The sequence below is a fragment of the Trachypithecus francoisi genome, unplaced genomic scaffold (assembly GCF_009764315.1).
Source record: "Trachypithecus francoisi isolate TF-2019V2 unplaced genomic scaffold, Tfra_2.0 Lachesis_group13, whole genome shotgun sequence".
NCBI lineage: Eukaryota > Metazoa > Chordata > Mammalia > Primates > Cercopithecidae > Trachypithecus > Trachypithecus francoisi.
In genome coordinates this window covers 79,551,893-79,573,659 of record NW_022681458.1, presented here as the reverse complement: position 1 = coordinate 79,573,659, position 21,767 = coordinate 79,551,893, and the positions used below count along the sequence as shown (strand labels likewise).

General features: G+C 35.6%; 1 long non-coding RNA gene across 1 annotated transcript in view; it reads left to right on the top strand.

Moving 5' to 3' along the window:
- LOC117094931 overlaps nucleotides 1–21,767 on the top strand; it is a 94,464-nt gene that overhangs the window by 62,000 nt on the left and 10,697 nt on the right. Inside the window, exons 2-3 of the long non-coding RNA XR_004441731.1 lie at nucleotides 21,465–21,504; nucleotides 21,642–21,677. This is a non-coding gene — a long non-coding RNA (uncharacterized LOC117094931). The remainder of the gene's footprint in view (nucleotides 1–21,464; nucleotides 21,505–21,641; nucleotides 21,678–21,767) is intronic.

Genomic DNA, 21,767 nt, shown 5'->3' with positions numbered 1-21,767 from the left:
GAAATCAGAGTCAGTAAAGGATTAGTGACAATGTTATTCTGCTGACACTGAAGATGGAGGAATAGGACAAAAGCCAAGGAATGCAGAAAACCTCTAGAGCTGGAAAAGGCAAGGGAAGGATTCTCCCCTAGAAACTTCAGAAGAAACCAGCCTTCCTGACGCCTTGACATTAGCTCAGTGATATTAATTTTGGCATTCTGACCTCCAGAACTATAATACATTTCCATTATCTTAAGTCACCAAGTTTCTGATCATTTGTCCAGCAGCAATAGGAGACTAATGCAATTGTCTTTGCAACAAATTGTGTTAGAACAATTGAATAACCATATACAAAAAATCCCTCACATCTTACCCTACACCATTACAAATTTTGAACAAAAATAATTAACAAACTTAAATGTAAGAGCTAATGAATAATGCTTCTAGAAAAAAAAGGAAGAAAATTAGACAAATATTTCCTAGATGGGATACTAAAGTATGAACCATAAAATATAAAAAAATTGAGCTTAGTCAAAATTAATATATTTTGCTCTTCAAAATATACTGTTAAGAAAATGAAACAGCAATCTACAGGTATGAAAAACATATTTGCAAACATGTATCTCGTAAATGACTTATATTTACAATATACAAAAAAGACAAAAACTAACTTAAAAATACATGAATAGGCAAGATATTTTAACAGTTACTTTACCAAACAGATTTTATGAAGAGCAAATAATAACATGAAAAAATGTTCAACATCATATAACTAGAGAAATGCAAATTAAAAACATGGAATAACACATCACAGTTTTTAGAATGTCCAAAACAAAACAAACAAATGAACAAAAACAAACAAAAAACTATACACATACACACAAACAGCTGAAAATTCCAAATACTGGTGACAGTGTAGAGCACCTGAAACTCAGACATCACTAGCAGCAATGCAAAATAGTACAGACAACAGTGGAACGTGTATTAGTATTTCCTTGTAAAGACAAATATACATTTATCATAGAACTTAGCAATACAATTCCTAGCTAACTGTGTAAGTAACTAAATGAACATAAATGCCCATAAAAGGCTTGTACTTTAGTGTTCATAGCAACTTTATTCTCAATAGTCCCAAACTGGGAGAAGACTAAAATAATCATCAACTGGCCCATGGATAAACAAATCATATTGTATCCATGTAATGAAATACAATGAAAAATTCTCAGCAATGAAAGGAGCAAACTACTAAATTTCAAAGTGAATGAATTTTAAAAGCATGATTCCAAATACAAGAAACTAGACATAAATAGCACATAATCTATGACTCCATTTATTTAAAAGCATAAAATATACAAAGCTATAGTGACAGAAAGCAGATGATGGTTTAATAGGGACAGGTGGTTGGGGGGAGGGTGAGGAGATGTGGGAAATGTCATGCATAATGGATCATAGTTTGGGTGGTGATTACATAACTACATATATATATATTTGTTAAAAGTTGTTGAATTATGCACCTGAAATTGTTAAATATGATTTTATGTAAACTATACCCCAAAAAGTTGATTTTTAAAAAAATTACTAATACACTCAAAACACAGATTAATCTTTTAAGTGTTACATGGAACAAATGGAACAAGACACAAAAGTAAACACTCTATGATTTCATTTATATGATGTTAAACAAGACAAATCATCTACGGTCATCGAAAAAAAAAAAAAAAACTCAGAAAGGTGTTGTCTGTGGAAATGATGATTGACTGCAGTCTTACACCGGAATACTTTCTGGGTAATGGAAATTGTCAGTATGTTTACCAGTGTGGTTGTACTATGATGTATACATTTATCACAACTCATCAAAATGTACACTTAGAATTTTTAAGTTTTTTTTTTTAATTTACTATATATAAATCTTACCTCAATAAGAAAAAAGAATGATTTTTCATATTTGGACCCAAACTAAGTGCACAATTTGTCACTGTTTTATGGTTTTATACCATGCCATTTATTTCAGGAATTATTAAAACACTAAGTTGTTCTGTGGTTTGCACTTTCCAAATATCACAAACAAAGTCACCTAACAAACATGCTAGACCAAAAATCTATGACTTTCAAATTCCATACTTAATCCCTTAAGGTAAAATTAAATTGTAAGTGTGCCTGAGGTCATCTCTTTCTAAAATTTCTTGACCCAAGAGTGACTTCTTTTGAGAACTAGGCACATTTCATTCAAAAACAACATGAATTTGCAGAGATGCTCTTTCTGTATTAGTCTTCCTATTAGGGGGCTCAATTCTCAGACCATTTGTCATAAGAGAGGGCTATGGTATCTACTGGTCAAACTGCATGCAAACTGGGTCTATCCCTTAAAAAATTCAACTATTTATAAAAACTTTCTTTTTAACATAGTATCTAATATAACTTGCTGCATTCTATTTATATTCTATACTTACTAGTTATTTGATAGCTTAAATGGAAGGGCTTACCTTTATAAATGTAGCATTGGCAACTATGTTAATTCATACTTTTAGTTGTCTAAGTTAACACAAAGCAAACTGGTTTAGGCAAAAAAGAGAATGTACTGGCTCACCTGACTGAAAAGTATACAGTATAGTTTTGGACCCTGAGAAAAACAGCTGCTTAGATATTACTACCAAGGCTAGATCTCCCTTTGCATCTCTCAGCTCTGCTCTCTTCCATGTTGGTTTTATTACCAAGCTGGTACTCTACCCAATGGTGACCCCCAGAAGCTTGATGACTGTGTCTTAATAGTTCATGTAACAAGTAATAACAATGTCACTTTCTTAATAGTTTCAGCAAAGGTGCCTGAAAAGACTGCCATAGATTTAACTCGGGTAAATCTATGAACCAATTTCTCTGGACAGGGGATATATAATTATATTCTTGGCCAAGAGGGTGGTCATGTGCTTATCCTTAGAATGGCAGTAAAGTCAATATGCCCCAGTAACATAAACTGAGAGTTATATAGCTGTGATTTTTAAAAAGGTAAATCAGGCCGGGCGCGGTGGCTCGAGCCTGTAATCCCAGCACTTTGGGAGGCCGAGACGGGCGGATCACGAGGTCAGGAGATCGAGACCATCCTGGCTAACACGGTGAAACCCCGTCTCTACTAAAAATACAAAAAAAAACTAGCCGGGCGAGGTGGCGGGCGCCTGTAGTCCCAGCTACTCTGGAGGCTGAGGCAGGAGAATGGCGTGAACCCGGGAGGCGGAGCTTGCAGTGAGCTGAGATCCGGCCACTGCACTCCAGTCCGGGCGACAGAGCGAGACTCCGCCTCAAAAAAAAAAAAAAAAAAAAAAAGGTAAATCAATATCCTTCTAAGAAACCTTGGGGATTAGAAGCTGTTCAATCCACATATATAACAAAAAAACTGAAACCTTATAAATAAAATCTATCCTCTGAAGTAATCGAACAGGATGCTTAAATAAATCCTTTGTACAGAGTTGTTTAAGAAACATTTGTTCATTGAATAACAGTGCTTTAATGCTTACTTTTTTCTTTATAAAGTTACGTTGTTTTTACAACTAAAAAGGTTTCTCTTGAGATAACCGAATCTTCCTAAACTTTACAGAGCTCTTTTGATACAAATTTCTAAGGGGATACCATTAAAATTTCCTCCTAATTTGTCTTCTCCTTCCATATTTTTCTTCTACTGATACATTTTTATTGTGTATCTAGTAATTATTGCCAATGCTCTTTCAAAGAGGCTGTCTTACTCCCAGTAAAGATTTGGAGGGCAGGGCTTGAATAAAGCCATAGAAGGAGTCCCCATGTCCTCAAGAGATCACCGATCTAAGATTTACTGGTACAGCATGAACTCTAGATTATCTGATTTCATACCGAGATTGAAAAACAGGTTATACTGAATCATGTACATTGTCTATCCAAGTATCCTTCATTATCAAAAATAAAGCTTTGCTGGAATGCTGGCCAGAATGAGGAATACAATGGAACCTATAAGTTAAAAGTTAATATATATGTATATATTTTAACTTTAAGAGGAATACAATGGAACCCATAAGTTAAAAGTTAATATATATGTATATATTTTAACTTTAAGTTCAGGGGTACATGTGCAGGATTTGTAGGTTTGTTACACACGTAAATGTGTGTCTTGGGGGTTTGTTGTACAGATTATTTTATCACCCAGGTATTAGGCCTAGCATCCATTAGTTATTTTTCCTGATTCTCTCCCTTCCCCCACCCTCTGCCCTCCAGTAGGCCCCAGTGTGCATTGTTGCCCTATATGTGTCCAGGTATTCTCATTCAGCTTCCACTTGTATGTGAGAACATGTGGTATTTAGTTTTCTGTTCCTGCATTAGTTTGCTAGAGATAATGACCTCTAATGCCACCCATGTCCCTGCAAAGGACATGATCTTCTTTTTATGATAGCATAGTATTCCATTGTATATATGTGCCATATTTTCTTTATCCAGCCTATCACTGATGGGCATTTAAGTTGATTCCATGTCTTTGCTCTTGTGAATAGTGCTGTAATAAACATACACAAGCACATGTCTTCATAATAGAATGATTTATCTTCCTTTGGGTATATACCCAGAATGGAATTGCTGGGTTTAATGGTAGTTCTGTTTTCTAGGTCTTTGAGGAATCACCACACTTTCTTCCACAATGGTTGAACAAATTTACACTCCCACCAACAGTGTAAAATCGTTCCTTTTTCTCCACAAGCTCACCAGCATCTGCTCTTTTTTGACCTTTTAGTAATAGCCATTCTGACTGGTGTGAGATGGTATCTCACTTTGGTTTTGATTTGCATTTCTCTGACAATCAGTGATGTTGAGCTTTTTTTTCATATAATTGTTGCCACATGTCTGTCTTCTTTTGAGAAGTGTCTTTTCATGTCCTTTCCCCACTTTTTAATGGTTTTTTCTTGTAAGTTTAAGTTCCTTATAAATGCTGACTATTAGACCTTTGTCAGGTGCATAGATTGCAAAAGTTTTCTCCCTTTTTGTAGGTTATCTGTTCACAGTTTCTTTTGCTGTGCAGAAGCTCTTCAGTTTAATTAAATCTCATTTGTCAGTTTTCATTTTGTTGCAATTGCTTTTAGCATCTTTGTCATGAAATCCTTGCCCAAGTCTACGTCCTGAATGGTATTTCCTAGGTTTTCTTCTAAGGTTTTTATAGTTTTAGGTTTTATATTTAATTCTTTACTCCATCTTGAGTTCATTTTTTATAATTAAAAAAACACACAAAAACCCCATCCAAATGGCAGCAACCTCAAAGATCGAAGGTAGATAAGCCCACAAAGATGAGAAGGAACCAGCACAGAAATGCTGAAAACTCAAAAAGCCAGAGTGCCCACGTTCCTCCAAATGACTGCAACACTTCTCTAGCAAGGGTTTGGAACGGGGATGAGGCTAAGATGGCTGAAATGACAGAAGTAGGCTTCAGAATGTGGATTAAAAATGAACTTCACCAAGCTAAAGGAACACGTTGTAACCCAATGCAATGAAGCTAAAAATCATTAAAAAATGCAGGAGCTGACCAGCCAAAATAGTCAGTATAGATAGAAATGTGACTGGACCTGATAGAGGTGAAAAACACACCTCAAGAACTTTACAATTCAATCACAAGTATTAAGAGCACAATAGACCAAGTGGGGAAAAAATCTCAGAGCTTGAAGTCTGTCCAGCTGAAATAAGACAAGCAGACAAGAATAGAGAAAAAAGAATGTAAAGGAAGGAAAAAAACCTCACAGAAATATGAGATTATGTAAAGAGAGTGAATCTATGACTGATTAGGGTCCCTGAAAAAGATGAGACGAATGAAACAATTTGCAAATGTTTTTAAAACCAAGAGTAAAGAATATTGGGATGTTGAAATCAGAATTTTAACAAGTCAAATTTTTCTGACCCCCATGAAGCTTCTTCTCACTCAACACTGTGTTTTTTAGTACTTCACCTTCAAGTGTAAACCTAGTTTCACTTAAACCAATCCTCACAGCATTAATTCTGCCCCCAGAACTCGGCTTATGAGCTAAATCAGGCTAATGAGATTTTAATCCAGCTGTTGGCAGGAAGAAGTGCAAAAAGTTTTATCTTTCCTGCTGGATTAGAAGGAAATGAAGAATGGAGTCAACCATGGTAAGTTGGGTGAGGAAATATGAGAAAAATACCAGGTCCTTACTTGAGCACCAAGATCAAGTCTCATGTTAAGCAATATTAGTTACAGCAGCATTTGTTTACAATACTAGTTGTACCAGCATTGCTGGTTTTACTAGCAACATTAGCTATATGACCAGGAGCTAATAAATTGCCTTCATTGTTGAGGCCAGATTGAGGTGATTTTCTGTGACTTGCGACTAAAAATATCCTAAGATTTAGAATTCATATTAATATTGGTACTTAAAAAGTAATCTTTTTTAAGAAAAAAAGAAAGCAAAACACAATCAAGGATAAAACTCTCCATAATATGTCAGAATACTGGAGTTTTCCAAAAAACTAATGGTTAGATTTTTCTGGGATTTTGGGGTTTTTTTTAGCTGTAATGTTGCACTAAAATCCGTTGTTGAGGTTTAAATGGATATATAGACTTCATAATAACTAAAGAGTTACCAAAATTCAATTTAATACAGTGCTGAGACTAATGAAAGAGTAATGCAACTATACTAAGAACACCCTAGACCATTTGGATGTGTCTGGCCACTAATCCTACTTCTTTTACATGCAGTGAGGGTAAATTTAGGCCAAGTCTCCATGGACAAGACAAAGAAGAAAATCAGGTCGGTTCCCCAGATAATTGAGATAGCAAATTCAGCTGCTCAGGGAATGACCTAATTCCCCTCAGTTCACTGGTCAGTTGCCTCCAATGGGTGCTTTGTTTGATGAGCAGGAATCCTGCTGATCACCATGCCCTGTCCGAAGAGGAAGTGGAAAAACACAATCTTTTCTCTTCTCCTCACTCTTACTCTCTCTACGTTTCCAGATGCATCATGTTCTGTTTATAATCCCATGCTACCTTCTTACATGAATAGAAGCTGAAAAAATGTGAAAACCAACCAAAATTTAAAAATAATTTTTAAAAAATCTGGCATTGAATCGCCGAAATTTCTAAAATTTTGCCTACATACAGTGTATATAGAAGTGTGGCCTAGGGCCACTGACACAAAACTCACCAAAGGTGATTACTAAAATTTCCTAGGTAAGCCTCCACACCCAGAGATTCCCTTTCAGTACATCTGAGACAGAAGCCATAAAGTTGAAATTTTGATAAGCCTCATGTGAGTTTTAGGCACATGAAAGTTTGAGAAACATTGACACAAACCAGGTCTTATGCTTTTCACCCTTTTCTAGCTAATTATTTGGTCTGTGTAGCAGGTTTTAAGCTGATTAGAGCATGGATACCATACACTCTTTTTTTTTCTTTTGGTCAAAAATAGGTCTTGAGAGAGTGTAAGTAGTTACCCATTACAAATGAACTTTCAAATAGGCAATAAGGGCTCTATCGTCATGTCCATGAGGAAAAATACTTTAAGCTATATGTTACATTGATATTTTTTACTGGGAGTCTTAGCATAACACATTATTATGCAAGGGATGTTGAGCAATTGAGCATATTTAGTGATAATATACTCTTTGCTATTTGAAAACAACAAACACTATCACATTAGTTCTGTTTTTAAAATAGCAGATCCCAGTTACTTAGCCTGTGAGGTTATGCATCCAAAATTTTTGTGGGAATTTTTAGCACGGGCATATTGTACATGCATGGCACCAGGTTATTTTGGCACAATTACATCAGATTAAAGATCCGCTGAGACATCCTGTAAATCTAGATGAAATAGCTCCCAATATCTGCAACTGTCAGTGACAGAGCTCCAAATGCTCACAGTCTGCAAAGCAGCAGTAACTTATATAACGGTCTACCCACAACTAGGTTTTTGTCAAAGCACCACAGATACTGAAGAATGTACCCAAACACTGTAAACTAGCCGTGTGGAGGTAAGAGAGAAACATAAAACAAAACCAGAATATAATCACCTAAATCCAAAACACTCAGTTTCCCTGTATATCTATTCTAAGAGAAAGGATGGAGCACAAGAAGGAAAGAGCAAAGAAACAGAAAAGAATTTCAGGTGTAAAATATTATTAATATTATTATATTTCAGTATATAGGCAAGTGTATGAAAGTAATTTTATTGTATCTATAGGAACTAACTTTTATTTGGACTAAGAAATACTTTAGCTCTAAAAATACGTATTTTGTCAATATCAAGGTTTTAGTATTTGCATCAAATACTTTAAATCTTATTTAAAAAAATTTTCAAGTGCTATATAACAAATCTGATCTCTAGATGAGTAAGAATTACTCTCTATAATAAGGAACAATGGTTTCATAATATTTCCTCAGAGATCCCAGGACTAGAGCATAATTAAGCCCCCATCTGCTGATGGTATTAACATACTCTTTATTTCCAGTCATTTGTCCTTTGAGTGTGGGACCAGGACCAACTCTGAGGTGAGAAGTGGGAGGGGAAAGACACAACAGGTTTTACTTTGGAGTAGTTAGATGTAGTTGATTCAGCAAGCACATTCACTTTGAGTACCTGCTTCAGGTCAGAACCTCTAGGAAGAAGATATCAGGATGAGACACTGTCCCTGACATTAAACAATTACAGTCTAGTGATGGAATTCTCCTTGCTGTGGTCCACCTTAGTATGACTTGATTCCAATCCTTTGTGTGCTGAGATTTAGAAGATTCTTCGTTTTTGATAATCTGTCTCCTAAAACTTTTTAATCTTTTTATTTAAAAAATTTTATCTATTTATTTATTTTTATCTTTTTATTTAAAAACTGCCATCCCCTTACTTTCCTTTATATATAAAATTTTTAAGAATGTCATCTATCAGTATTTGTAATGTTTAACCTTCTCTTATTGTTTGATTTTTGTTTCCACCATTTCTTTAAAATTGCTTTTGCCAATGTCCTCATTTCATGAATGCTATTTTTTAGTGTTTATTTGAATAAAACTCTGTGGTGTATTTTATATCACTGTTTGTCCCATGTATTTAAGATTTATTGAGGGTCTGTTAAGGTCCCAACATGGCTTCCGGTGCTGGGGATTAACAAGGAACAAGTAAGGCAAGCAGCTTGCTCTCATAAAGCTGGTATTTTAGGTGAACACTGAGGTTGGTTATCCATAAAACTCCTTAGCTTCAGTGAGACCACGTTTTGTTGTTGTTCTTCTTCTACCTCTCCGAGAAGTTGTGCTTTATAATACCTTTTTATTCTTCTAACCATTGATATTCTTTTTAAGTTTTTGCCCTCAAATTATCTTTATTTTTTCTCCTCTTGCCCTCCTAAAGTAACTTCGTTCACTCCACTACCATCTATCAATCCCGACTGAATTTCTATATCCAGCCTTGAAATGTCCTTGTGCTTCAGACATTCATATGTTTGCAGGATAGCTGGCTCTAACTGCATTTCTTGAAGAACCTCTAAAGTAACATGCCCAAAACTTAACTCATCATATCCCTATGTCTCTAATCAATAACTTTTCCCGTATTCTTTATCTTATTGGTGAAGACAACAACTACCCCAGTCTATTCTAAAAATATGAGAATCACCCTTAACCCTTTTCTTTCCCTTGGTTATCTCATCACATACATGTAAGCAATCATTGGAAGTAAAAGGTATAATTTTAAATACTTATTACATAATTCTTTAATACTACCCCTTTGTCATCATCCCTCTCATAGCCAAAGTAAAGATTGGACATTTTCCTCCTGAACCATGGCATCACCTTCTTAAGGGGGCCCATTGCCTCAATTCATCTCCCATACAACATCCACAATAATTTCTCTGCTGAAAATTCTTGAACAGTACCTGTCAACAAAAATTCAAGTAAACAGCTTTTGACACACAGTAATTATGTACCAAATCTTTGTGAAACTGAACTGTTCTATGCCTTATAAATTATTTTGCCTGGTGTGATGGTTAATATTGTGTGTCAACTTGATCACATTGAAGGACGCAAAGTATTGATCTTGGGTGTGTCTGTGAGAGTGTCGCCAAAGGAGATTAACATTTGAGTCAGTGGGCTGGGGAAGGCAGACTCACCCTTAATCTGGTGGACATAATCTAATCAGCTGCCAGCAAATATAAAGCAGGCAGAAAAACGTGAAAAGGAGAGATGGGCCTGAGATGGGCCTAGCCTCCCAGCCTACATCTTTCTTCCAAGCTGAACACTTCCTGCCCTCGAACATCGGACTCCAAGTTCTTCAGTTTTGAGACTCGGACTGGCTCTCCTTGCTCCTCAAGCTGGCACACAGCCTATTGTGGGACCTTGCGATCATGTAAGTTAATACTTAATAAGTTCCATCCCTCTAGGAAACCCTGACTAATACACTCTGTAGTCCAAATGTGTTTTTGACAAATAGAGCATGTCCAGACACTCAGTGAAACAATATGCCAAATAGTGGCACATAATTACTATTACAAATAAACCACAAGTTCTGTCATCAGGCTCTGAGGATTGAGTCTTGGTGGAAATAAAGAGTAACAATAACATCAATTTTTTCAACTGGAGTCCCCAAAGTGTGTAAATTTGCAAGCAAGTCACATTTATGATGTTTTGCTATCAGGCACAGTAGACTGTGCCTAAAAAAAATGTTGAAATTTTCCAAAGCTTCTTTTAAAGAGGCATACATTTCTTCTACAAGCTGTACATTTTATCAATTAAAATTTCAGCCAGGCACAGTGGCTCATGGCTGTAATCCTAGCACTTTGGGAGACAGAAGTGAGATGATTGCTTGAGCCCAGGAGTTCCAGAACAGCCTGGGCAACATGGTGAGAGCTTGTCTCTATAAAAAATAAGAAATAAAAATAAGCTGAATATGGTGGTGTGTGCCTGAGGTCCCAGCTACTCGGAAAGCTGAGATAGAAGGATCACTTCAGCCTGGGAGTTCAAGAGTTCAGTGAGCTGTGATTGTGCCACTGAACTCCAGCCTGGGTGACAGAGTGAGACCCTGTCTCAAAGGAAAAAGAAAAAGAAAAAGAAACTATTTCTGTATATAAAATGTTCTTAAATAAAGAAGTCTTCATTAATTAATGTTCTAGAACATAAATGGTAATGTTTAAAGTATTAATAATATGTTGACTGCCCAACTGCTTTCATACTAAATGCCTGTTCTCTATATAAACATTGGTAATAACAAAATCACAGTATTCATTAAATAATTCAAATCCACACTCATAAGCTCATTTGAGATTCCTCCTTTCTGAGATACTCAGCTTCCCTTTCACTCTTTTATACTAAGGACTGAGTTAGATATTTACTGAAATTACCCCCTCTATTTGTCCCTAGGATCATGATACCATTATTCAGACTCAAACTAATGCCTGCTTCTAGTGGTAATTTTTGAATTAAGTAGATGGTGTATCTTTTTTAATGTGGCATCTATGTGATGAAACTGTATTGTCAATTTGATAATGCTGTCAATAATTGATGTATACATTTTGAAAGTATAAAGGATGGGTCATTACAAAAATCAATTAAGCTATCCATTTAAGTAGTCAGCAAATTTGTCAGAGCTTAAGGTTGTCGTATTGAAATCTAAAGGTCATTCAACATACCACGTTCCTTGCATTCAGTATGTTAATACCACCTTCAGAAATAATAATGTGGCCTATACTTCACATGAGGCCAGCTCATTCCTTTCATAAGTAGAAATCACTTGAGGTTGTTTATTAAATATGGCATTCTGGAAAACATTCCTTTTTTGATAAATGCATAGCATGCATAATTCTGGATTCTTAATGAGGTTAGATATTCTTCTGATAACACACTAACACACTGTAATGAAAGTACCTTCAGAGAACTCCTGTGAACACTTGCCTTGCTGAATTAAACACACACATATATGTTTAAAACATGTACATATGCATTTATACATTTTAAATAAATATTTTAAACACACACACACACATATATACATACATGTACATAATTTAAATATATGAGTTGTTAATATAGAAAAAAAGCCAACAGTCTCTGGGATAGTTTTATGACATCTAAACTCTGCTCCACAGTTTTTTTATTATATAATTTCCCTGAAGGGAAAAAAAAGCAAGCACATTATATAATTAGAAAATCTTTATTGTAAGTACTTAGTAACTTGATACTCCATGGATTTTGTGTAATACTACTTCTTTGTAAATTTCAAAAAAAAAAACTCAGTTTCAATTTCTTCAACATTGCTGGAATTAAGAGAGTATGTAACATTTTTACATTATGTCTAAAAATATAGTACCAATTTAATATATCTTTGCCAATGGAAGCACCTCTTAACCACTGTCCTAATGCAAGGATTTGAGGCATTTTTATAGCAATAACTTTCCTTTCAATTTAGTCAGGAGTCACAGCCCTGGAAGGAAAGTTGCTTTAAGGCTTTAGAGTCTCCCCCAAAACACAGAAGGGGTTAATGCTAAAGCCAAGATGGGTCCCAGGTGCCTGTACTGACACTGTGATGCATGTTACCAAAGACTGTCATTTCTCTTCAGTTCTAACTACTATAATTTTTTCAATGTTCCCTTTTGGAAAAGGCTGAGGATCACAGAATTAAAAGGCTGCATCTGTTCACTACTGGTGGCACCTCCCCTCTTGTTAGGTTCATGTGACAGGCTTGGTTGAATATTTATCTGTGACTAATAGAGACCTCTATTCTCAACTCCAATTGACTCATTGCGTTTTGAAAAGGCAGTGATATTGACATTCCAGTTACCACCCCTGAGACTGCTTCTCAAGCTGGAAATAAAAGTGTCTGCTGCTCAGTTTATTAGACACACCTGGGTAGAAAGAGTCATCAAATAAGCAAAGGCCTTCACTTGCGAGTTTATTCAGACTCATGTCACATTTTAATTTTATTTCTTACTCCCCTGATGAAGTAAAATAGAACCACTCTTACAACCGTGCACTCTGCATGCTTTAATGCTTTCAAACCCTAGTTTATGGTTTTCTCCCTTGCGTATACACTCATGGTTTACTGATCCTTCAGGACCCAAATTGAGTGGCATTTCAACCACAGTGCCTTCCCTTGTACCCCACAACTGCATATGGTATTTTCATTTCTGGAGTGCCACAGAATTTTCTCTCTACTTGTTTTATAACATTGACATCATATGCCTTGCTCAAACCATTGCTCTTGTCATAACACAGATATCTATATATAGTTTTTCTTCGTTTTTTCTATCCCCTTTGTATTTTTCAATGATCTATTCTTCGAAATTATAAGTTAGATTATCATCACAACTGCTAATCTTTATTAAACTTACCCTGGGAGCATGACACAATATTAAACACTCAATATGCATTATCTCATTTTATCCTTGTGGCTGCTCTGTAAGTACTTTTATAGTTCCCATTCTTTAAAAAAAAAAAGGTGGGGGGAATTGAGATGTGAAACATTTAAGTATCTTTCTCCAAAATGCTGTTATCCAACCGCATAGTAAGAATCCAGAGGACAGTCGCTGAACCACTACGTCATGTCCCTCTACCTTGTACAAAATAGGAATTAATATAGTTTCTGAATTACTTGATGAATTCTATAGAAGCTAAACATATTTTAAATCATTTTTATTTATTTGGGTAAGTGTCCAGGCTTTTTTCAGGTAATTAGCAAAAAAGTGTTCACCGTAGCTAACATAGTACAGTGATTTCGAAGGGCTAAACACATTAGAATCACAGGAACCTAGTTAAATTGCAGGCTCTCAATACCTTCGGAATCAATTGCCTTGGGAATCTGGGTTTACGGGTTCCTCAGATAAAGTTTATGCCCTGTAAATTTTGTGACACTGTGATTAAAATAAAATGTAGAATGTTTTTGTCTCGATATATTATGATAGATTCCGTGAGGAAGTTGATCTCTCCTAGTTGTAAGGCCAATATTTATGATTTCAGGTTTCTGGTTACAGGCTATGAAGCTGCTGCTCTGATATAAGAGACTGCACCTTATACCTCTTGTCATTCAGTCTTGCAGGAACTGCGATAGAAAGTATCATTAGGAGGAGTCTGGTCCCAGATTCTGTGCTCACACATAAAGTGATAGGTCTAATAAAAACAGAATCTTCCGGTGGCCACCCCATGCCCATTGCCTCCTCTGTAAGTTTGAGGCTTTATGTACTAACCTTCTGACCAATTTTGGTCAGAAGTTTCACTTTTTTCCCCGCTAATGACTTACTTTTGTTAACCTATAACTCTTTAGTCAAGAGATTTTTTTTTTATTTAACTTTTCACTCTTTCAACAAACCAGTATTTTCAAGACACTGAGCTAAAACAGGGAATTAAAGGTGAATAAAAATATGATTTCTGCCTGGGAGGAGATATAGAAGCAAAACACAGGAACAATGATGTTGCAATCTATTACAAGCCAAGAGAAGGAAAACTTTGCTTGGTAGGTGAAGTCAAGAAAGGCTTGCAAAAGGAAAAAAAAAAAAAAGCATGCCAAGAAGAAGAAACAGCATTTGCAAAGAGACGGAAGCATGATATAGTGTTAGTTTAGGGAAACTAACATATATAGTTTATATAGATATAGATATAGATATAGCTGAGGGAAACTGCAAAGTGTCAACCTTTCCTGAAGCAATTTAAAACACATTCTTCATATTATTTATGATTGAAAGTAAATACAATTTCCTCCCCCTGTATAGTGATCCTTATAAGCCCTTTACATTCCTTTTTTTCTCCTTTCTTTTCTTTTTCTTTTTTTTTTTTTTGAGATGGAATCTTGCTGTTGTCACCCAGGCTGGAGTGCAGTGGCATGATCTCGGCTCACTGCAACCTCCACTTCCCGGGTTCCAGTGATTTTCCTGCCTCAGCCTCCAAAGTAGCTGGGATTACAGGTGTCCGCCACCATGCCTGGCTAATTTTTTTGTATTTTTAGTAGAGCTGGGGTTTCACCATGTTGGCCAGGCTGGTCTCAAACTCCTGACCTCACATGTGATTCATTCACCTCGGCTTCCCAAAGTGCTGGGATTACAGGTGTGAGCCGCCATGCCCAGCCTTTCTCACTTCTTTTCAACATCCCTCTTTGCATATTGTTCCGCAGCTCCTTTTCTCTCAAACTGGTTGGCTTAAGACCAAATACATTTTATAACCTATTTTATAAGGTTGGCAGAATGTAAAAAAGACTTCATGTATGCATTATGCTCATTAATTATACATCAACAGCCCTACATTATATTGCTGACTTGTATTTATTTGAAGTATTTATTAAGTAAAGTGGAAGCCTGTTTGAAAGTAAAAAATTTATATATGTTCTGATTCTATATCGGGAAACTGAGGTGACTGAGATAACTTCTGAGACTGTTGCTAACTTTCAAGTTCTATGATTTTTGAATCTATCTAAGGGTCTACTTAGGATCCAAGACAATAGAACCGATTCTATTGCAGATACCATGTATATAGATAGTAAAATCCTCAAGTAATCTTAACATTTATGCCCATCTATATTTTTTACAAAACCCTTTGCCAAAACCTTTCACAATAAATAAATTTTTATTTTATCTCTCATTCTCTCCTTTGCTACTATAATCCAAAGTAAAGTGCCAGGAAAATGATGGCAGAGATGTACAGTTGCAGTAAAGCCGATAGGTTTTTACGTATTGGACACTGACAATGAATAATCAATAATAAGTTCCTTCCATGCTCCTTATTAGAGAGTTTTCCACATAAGACAAGGTGAGCATCAAAATAACCTGGGAAGCTAGTTCAAAATATAAATGACCAATCCCCCAGAGATCCCAATACAGTAAGTTTGGGGTTACATTTGAGTATCTGTGATTTTAACAAATTCTGCAGGTGATTATGATGTACAGTAAATTAAAACCTAAGAGCTTTTCTGTTAGGCAAGTATAATGATCAGTAACAGCAGAGTCCCTCAGTTTTGGCTTATCAACACATGTGCAGGATTAGGTAAGAATAGAATTCTAATCCTTTCATTTTGCAGACTATATTACCAGTCTAAACTAATGAATAGCTTGGGTTTTGTTGTTTTAACAAATTGTCACCTAATTCTTTAGTCCCATCATGATATTTAACTTTCTAATTTTGTTCCGCAGAGATCTACTATGACTTTGGAAAATTTTGTAATATAAGAGGCCTACTTCTTTTATTTATTTATTTCTCTCTAGATTTGTAATCCATATTTTCTACATGGGCCTTTCCTCCTATAAGAAGTCAAATGAAGTAGGTGCCAAGTTTTTTACAGGTTTCCTTTGCTATAAAGAGAAAACACAGTGCTATACCTTCCTTGGGGATGGTATTGGATTTTCAAATGGCACTCAGTCATTGATCAGCTGTCTCAAAGATTTCAGCGGGGACAGAATCCTGAGTGAAAAGAATCATCAGTAATGATAAGTCTCTTGTGTTCAGCAAGAGGAGAATTGTGGTTTTCAATTTATATATTCCCATGATGTGTACTGAACATCTGAGCAATGGAGTGAATAGAATTGTACACACTCCGCATGCTTGCCACCAGGCATGTGTAATCCTTCAGAGTATACCATGGTGAAAATTTAAAATTGAATCCCAAAGCAATCCACATAAACAACTTACTGCCAACCTCCTTAAGAGTGGCAAAAGTTGATCCCATGGTGGTATACTTGAGTTTGGTTTCCAAGGTAATTTTTCATTAACCATTCCATGTTTGCAGAGATATTAATGACATGCTTTTAACAATTTAGAAGTCTGGAATTGAGAATAAAAATAATCTTTTAAGAACAAAAGCATGGTAACTAATGAACAAAGAATATTATGTTGAATAGAATTGCATGCTTTTTGCCTTTCCATATAAACTTTAGTATCAAGTTTGTCAATATTGACAAAACAGCTTGTTAGAATTTTGATTGGGAATACATTGAATCTTTAGATTAAGTTGGAAAGAATTGACATCTTTACTATATTGAGCCTTCCAATTTGTCAGCACACAATACCTCTCTTCATTTATGTCATCTTTTTCATTTATGTCATCTTTAATTTCTTTCAGCCATGTTTTGTAATTTTCTTTTTTTTTTTTTTTTTTTTTTTGAGACGGAGTCTCGCTCTGTCGCCCGGACTGGAGTGCAGTGGCCAGATCTCAGCTCACTGCAAGCTCCGCCTCCCGGGTTTATGCCATTCTCCTGCCTCAGCCTCCAGAGTAGCTGGGACTACAGGCGCCCGCCACCTCGCCGGGCTAGTTTTTGTATTTTTAGTAGAGACGGGGTTTCACCGTGTTAGCCAGGATGGTCTCGATCTCCTGACCTTGTGATCCGCCCGTCTCGGCCTCCCAAAGTGCTGGGATTACAGGCTTGAGCCACCGCGTAATTTTCTTATCTACATTCTGCATATACTTTGTCAGATTTTGTCTAAGTGTTTGATTTTCTGGTGCCGTTGTAAATGGATATTTGTTAAATTTTAAGTTCCAGGTTTTCAATAAATTTTTATAGGAAAGCAGTTGATTTTATACATGACCTTTTATCCTGCTACACACCATAGTCACTTATTAGTTCCAGTAGGTTTTAAATACATATATTCTTCAATAGTAGTAGTTTCTACATAGCTAATCATTGTGTCTACAAATAAAAACAGTTTTATTTCCTCTTATCCATGCTGTATACATTTTGTTTCCTTTTCTTGTCTTGTTGCACTAGCTAGAAATTCTAGTATAGTGTAGAATAGGAGGGGTGGGAGAAGACATCCTGGCTCATTTGTCTTTAATGCTATGAGTGGCATTTAGTTTCAATTCTGAGATTTTATGCTATAATTGACATGTGTATCACACACTATTTTTGACATAATATGCATAATAAAATTGTTTTTGTTACGTCATTGGGATTTTCAGAAAGATTCTACTTTGTTCTAGTAATTTCTACCTGTTTGAGTGCCCTTCATTTTCCTTTTTCTTAATAACCCGTTACAATCTAGTCTGTCAGTTTTAAATGGTATACATGGACACTCATATACAACAATTACATTTTTCAAATTTCCCCTTCTTCCTCTCTTTTCCTCCCATTTTTATTGACTTCTTTCCACATTCCCAGAACAGGTAACGCTTATAAACTATTCTCTCACCCATCTCCCTATCCTTGTTTTAATCTTTGGTTTATAGTTGAATATATTAAATAATCACAAGCAATCAATTCACAATGGTTTCTTCAGAATGCCTTGTTTGCTTGAACTCATCCTCTACTAGATTCTTCTCGAATGACCCATGTATACAATATGCCTTGGGTTCTTGCAAAGCTAAGACTGTTTTTCTCTAGTCTTGATACTTTGACAGCTTGTCTGCATATAAAAACCTTGGTTAACTTTTTCGCTTGTTAAATAAGTGCTTGCTAAATGCTGCTTCCCCAGTTCCTTTGTGTTGTTCCTTCTTAAGACTGATTGACATAACACTAATGTTCTTCCCATTATGAGTAACTTGATTATTTTTGCTTAGAGAAACTGGTGATTATTTTCCTGAAAATGTAATGTTTTTCTAGAATATTTCTCAGTCATTTGTTTTGGATCATTTTCCCAGATATAATTTAGGCCCTCTCAGAATACAGATTTAGGTTACCTTTTAGTTCCAGATAGTTTTCTTGGCTTTCGCATTTAAATATTACTTCTGTTCTGTTTTTCTTTTCTATGAACTTTAATTATATAATACCATGGTCTGGATTTTATTTTATTTTTATTTTTATTTTGTTGCAGTCTTCCATTTCATCTACTTTCTCCCTGACATTTTCCTCTTTCTTAAAAATCTCAAATGTACCCTCTTGGTTAATTTCCTGCCTTTCCTCAATGTCCGTTATTAAATTTTTATCTTAATATGTGCTCCCTTGGGCACCTTCTAATTTCTTCTTCATTTTCTATTTTCTGGTTCATTTTGTCTTTAACTTCTTTTCTGAATTTGATTGACTCTCTTTGCATTGTTTCCTGTGTTTTGTTCTTTGTGCTATTTTTTTTTTTTTTTTTAGTTTCTGATTCAATGCATTTTTTAAAAATATAAATAAATATTTGTTGACAACTACTTAATTCAGTTGGGAGTGTTTGCTACAGTGTTCTGCTTCCTTATTGATTTTTTGGAGAGAATACTCATCTCAGAATATATTTTAGTTGAATTTTCTGTATACTTTTTGCAGTACTTTTGTATTGAATTGGTTTGATTTTTTGCAATCCTTAGCCTTCTGTAGACAATGTTTCCTAGCTCAGGAATACTGCCCACTTCTACCAGTATAATAAATGCATTTAAAAAGTTAATTATGTTGCTGATGGCAGTGATGGTGGCAGAAAAAGGGGAGAGATGGTGTGTCATGTTGTCTTTTGTTTCTGCAGGAGCCTTAACTTGCAATTCTCCTTTTACTTCTTTCTTTTCACTTCTGGCCCTTCTCTATTTTTCACAGTCTCCCTCCAGAAGAAATGCATTCCAAAGGCTAACACCTCAGATCTGATTTTGACCGCCCAGTGCAGCAGTTAGCGCTTAGAATGACCAATTCCTTGACTTGTGCTTGGCATTTTGGCACTCTCTATCATAATTTCTCTTTCTGAATGTGATTTTTGTCTGACTTTCATCTAAATATTCTCTTCAAGCCTTCATTTTTACAGCAGCTTTTATGTTTCCTCTTCCTTACTCTCAACATGTACAGACTTTTACCAGCCATGAAACCTTTGATGGAATTTAGTTTTTATTTTTTTGCTTACAAATAATTAGAAGCTCCTGGCATTCTCTGTCACCTAGTAATGCCTAAAGCATGGCCAATAGTAACTTTGTGTGTGTTCATGGTTGATATTGCAGTTGTTTAGAAGGTTATATGAACAGATTCAGATTCAGGTGGCTGCCACTATCCTCCATACATGGAAAATTGCTCAGGGGAAGTTTTAAGCAAGAAAATGACAGTTTTAGAACCCGAATAGAGTCTCTATTACAGGACTAAAAGAGTGGAATTAAGAGATGAAGCAGTAATTGTTCAGGTTGGTGAAACAACTCACAATAAAAAAAGTAGCAGTACATGGTGGCTCACACCTATAATCCCAGCACTTTGGGAGGCCGAAGCAGGCAGATTATTTGAGTTCAGGAGTTCAAGACCAGCCTGATCAATATGGTGAAACCCCACCTCCATTAAAAAACTACAAAAATTAGCTGGGCGTGGTGGCGCATCCCTGTAGTCCCAGCTACTCGGGAGGCTGATGCAGGAGATTCGCTTGAACCTGGGAGGCGCAGGTTGCAGAGAACCGAGATCGTGCCATTACATTCCAGCCTGTGCAACAGGAGTGAAACTCCGTCTCAAACAAAAACCAAAAAATAAAACAAAACAACAACAAAAAAAAAACATGTAGCAGTAGAACTTATAAAGTAAGGGTAGATTCTAAACACACCCAAAGTAATAAAGACTAATTGTCAATTTCTTAAGTATGTTCAGTCTCTGTTTAAATGAACTCTTACTTAGGGACTACATTTTTATTTATCAAGACCAAAATAATCAGTTCTTGAATTAAGATAGTCTCCTGTCAGTGAACAATACAGATTGTATTTGTCACTGACCTTCAAGAAAATTCTAAAGGAAGAACTACTGAAAACGATTTGTAATCATAATATTATCATGTCTTCATTCACTATGCCAAATTTTAACTTGATATTCTCATTTTGGCATGGATGTTTTGAATTTATATTTAATTAACTTAATTAATAGAATTATTTTAATTGCTGTTTATAATTTAATTATTATAGCATTTAAAGACAATACATGGTGGAGTTTTGCTACTGAAAAAGTGAACTAGTTTGGGTTGAATAAGTATTTATATACATTGCCACCAATATAGGCCAGGCACAGTGGGTCATGCCTGTAATCCCAGCACTTTGGGATGTTGAGGCAGGCAGATCATGAGGTCAGGAGTTCGAGACCAGCCTGGCCAACATGGTGAAAGCTCGTCTCTACTAAATATGCAAAAATTATCTGGGCGTGGTGGCAGGCACCTCTAATCCCAACTACTCAGGAGGCTGAGGCAGGAGAATCGCTTGAAACCAAAAGGTGAAGGTGGCAGTGAGCCAAGATCACACCACTGTACTCCAGCCTGGGCAAAAGAGCAAAACTCCATCTCAAAAATTTAAAAAATAATAATAAGAATTGCCACCAATATGAATCATTTAGAGAATTAAAATAACTTACTAGGTTCATTATGAGAATTATAAAATTAATAGGCATAAAATGCCTGGAATAGTGTCTAACACACTGTAACTACTCAACAAATATTAACTCTGGACATATAAGCTGCACTAACTTTTATTTTGTTTGCATAGCTCTTCTTTTAGATACACCTAAGAGCAGAAGTGGGGGAAAAAACAGTACTTTGTAGGTCATTTCCATCTCACTGTGGTCAATAACACCAAAAACATCTCAAGAAACCTCTCCATTTTTAGTATCTAAAGTCCAAAACATAGAAATTTCCTGAAACATTAATGCTTTTTTTTTTTTTTTTACAAAAACAGGAATCATTGTTAAAAATATGGATCATGACAAAAGAAGAATGTAAGTATTTAATATAAAACACAAACTGGCAAATGCTTCGAAATCTGAGGTCTTTTGATAACAATGTTTTACTCCTATTTCATAGTGGTACTTTTTTTAACCCAGTGCATTAATTATTGATACCTTCTTTGTTCTAGTGTAATGTAACCATGAAGACAAAAGCGCCTTCTCAGGTGGATATTGAAATTCATAGTTACACTTTCATAATTACTTAAGTGTCTCCATTTGGATCTTTGCCATCATACCCTGTTGGGTTTTAATTA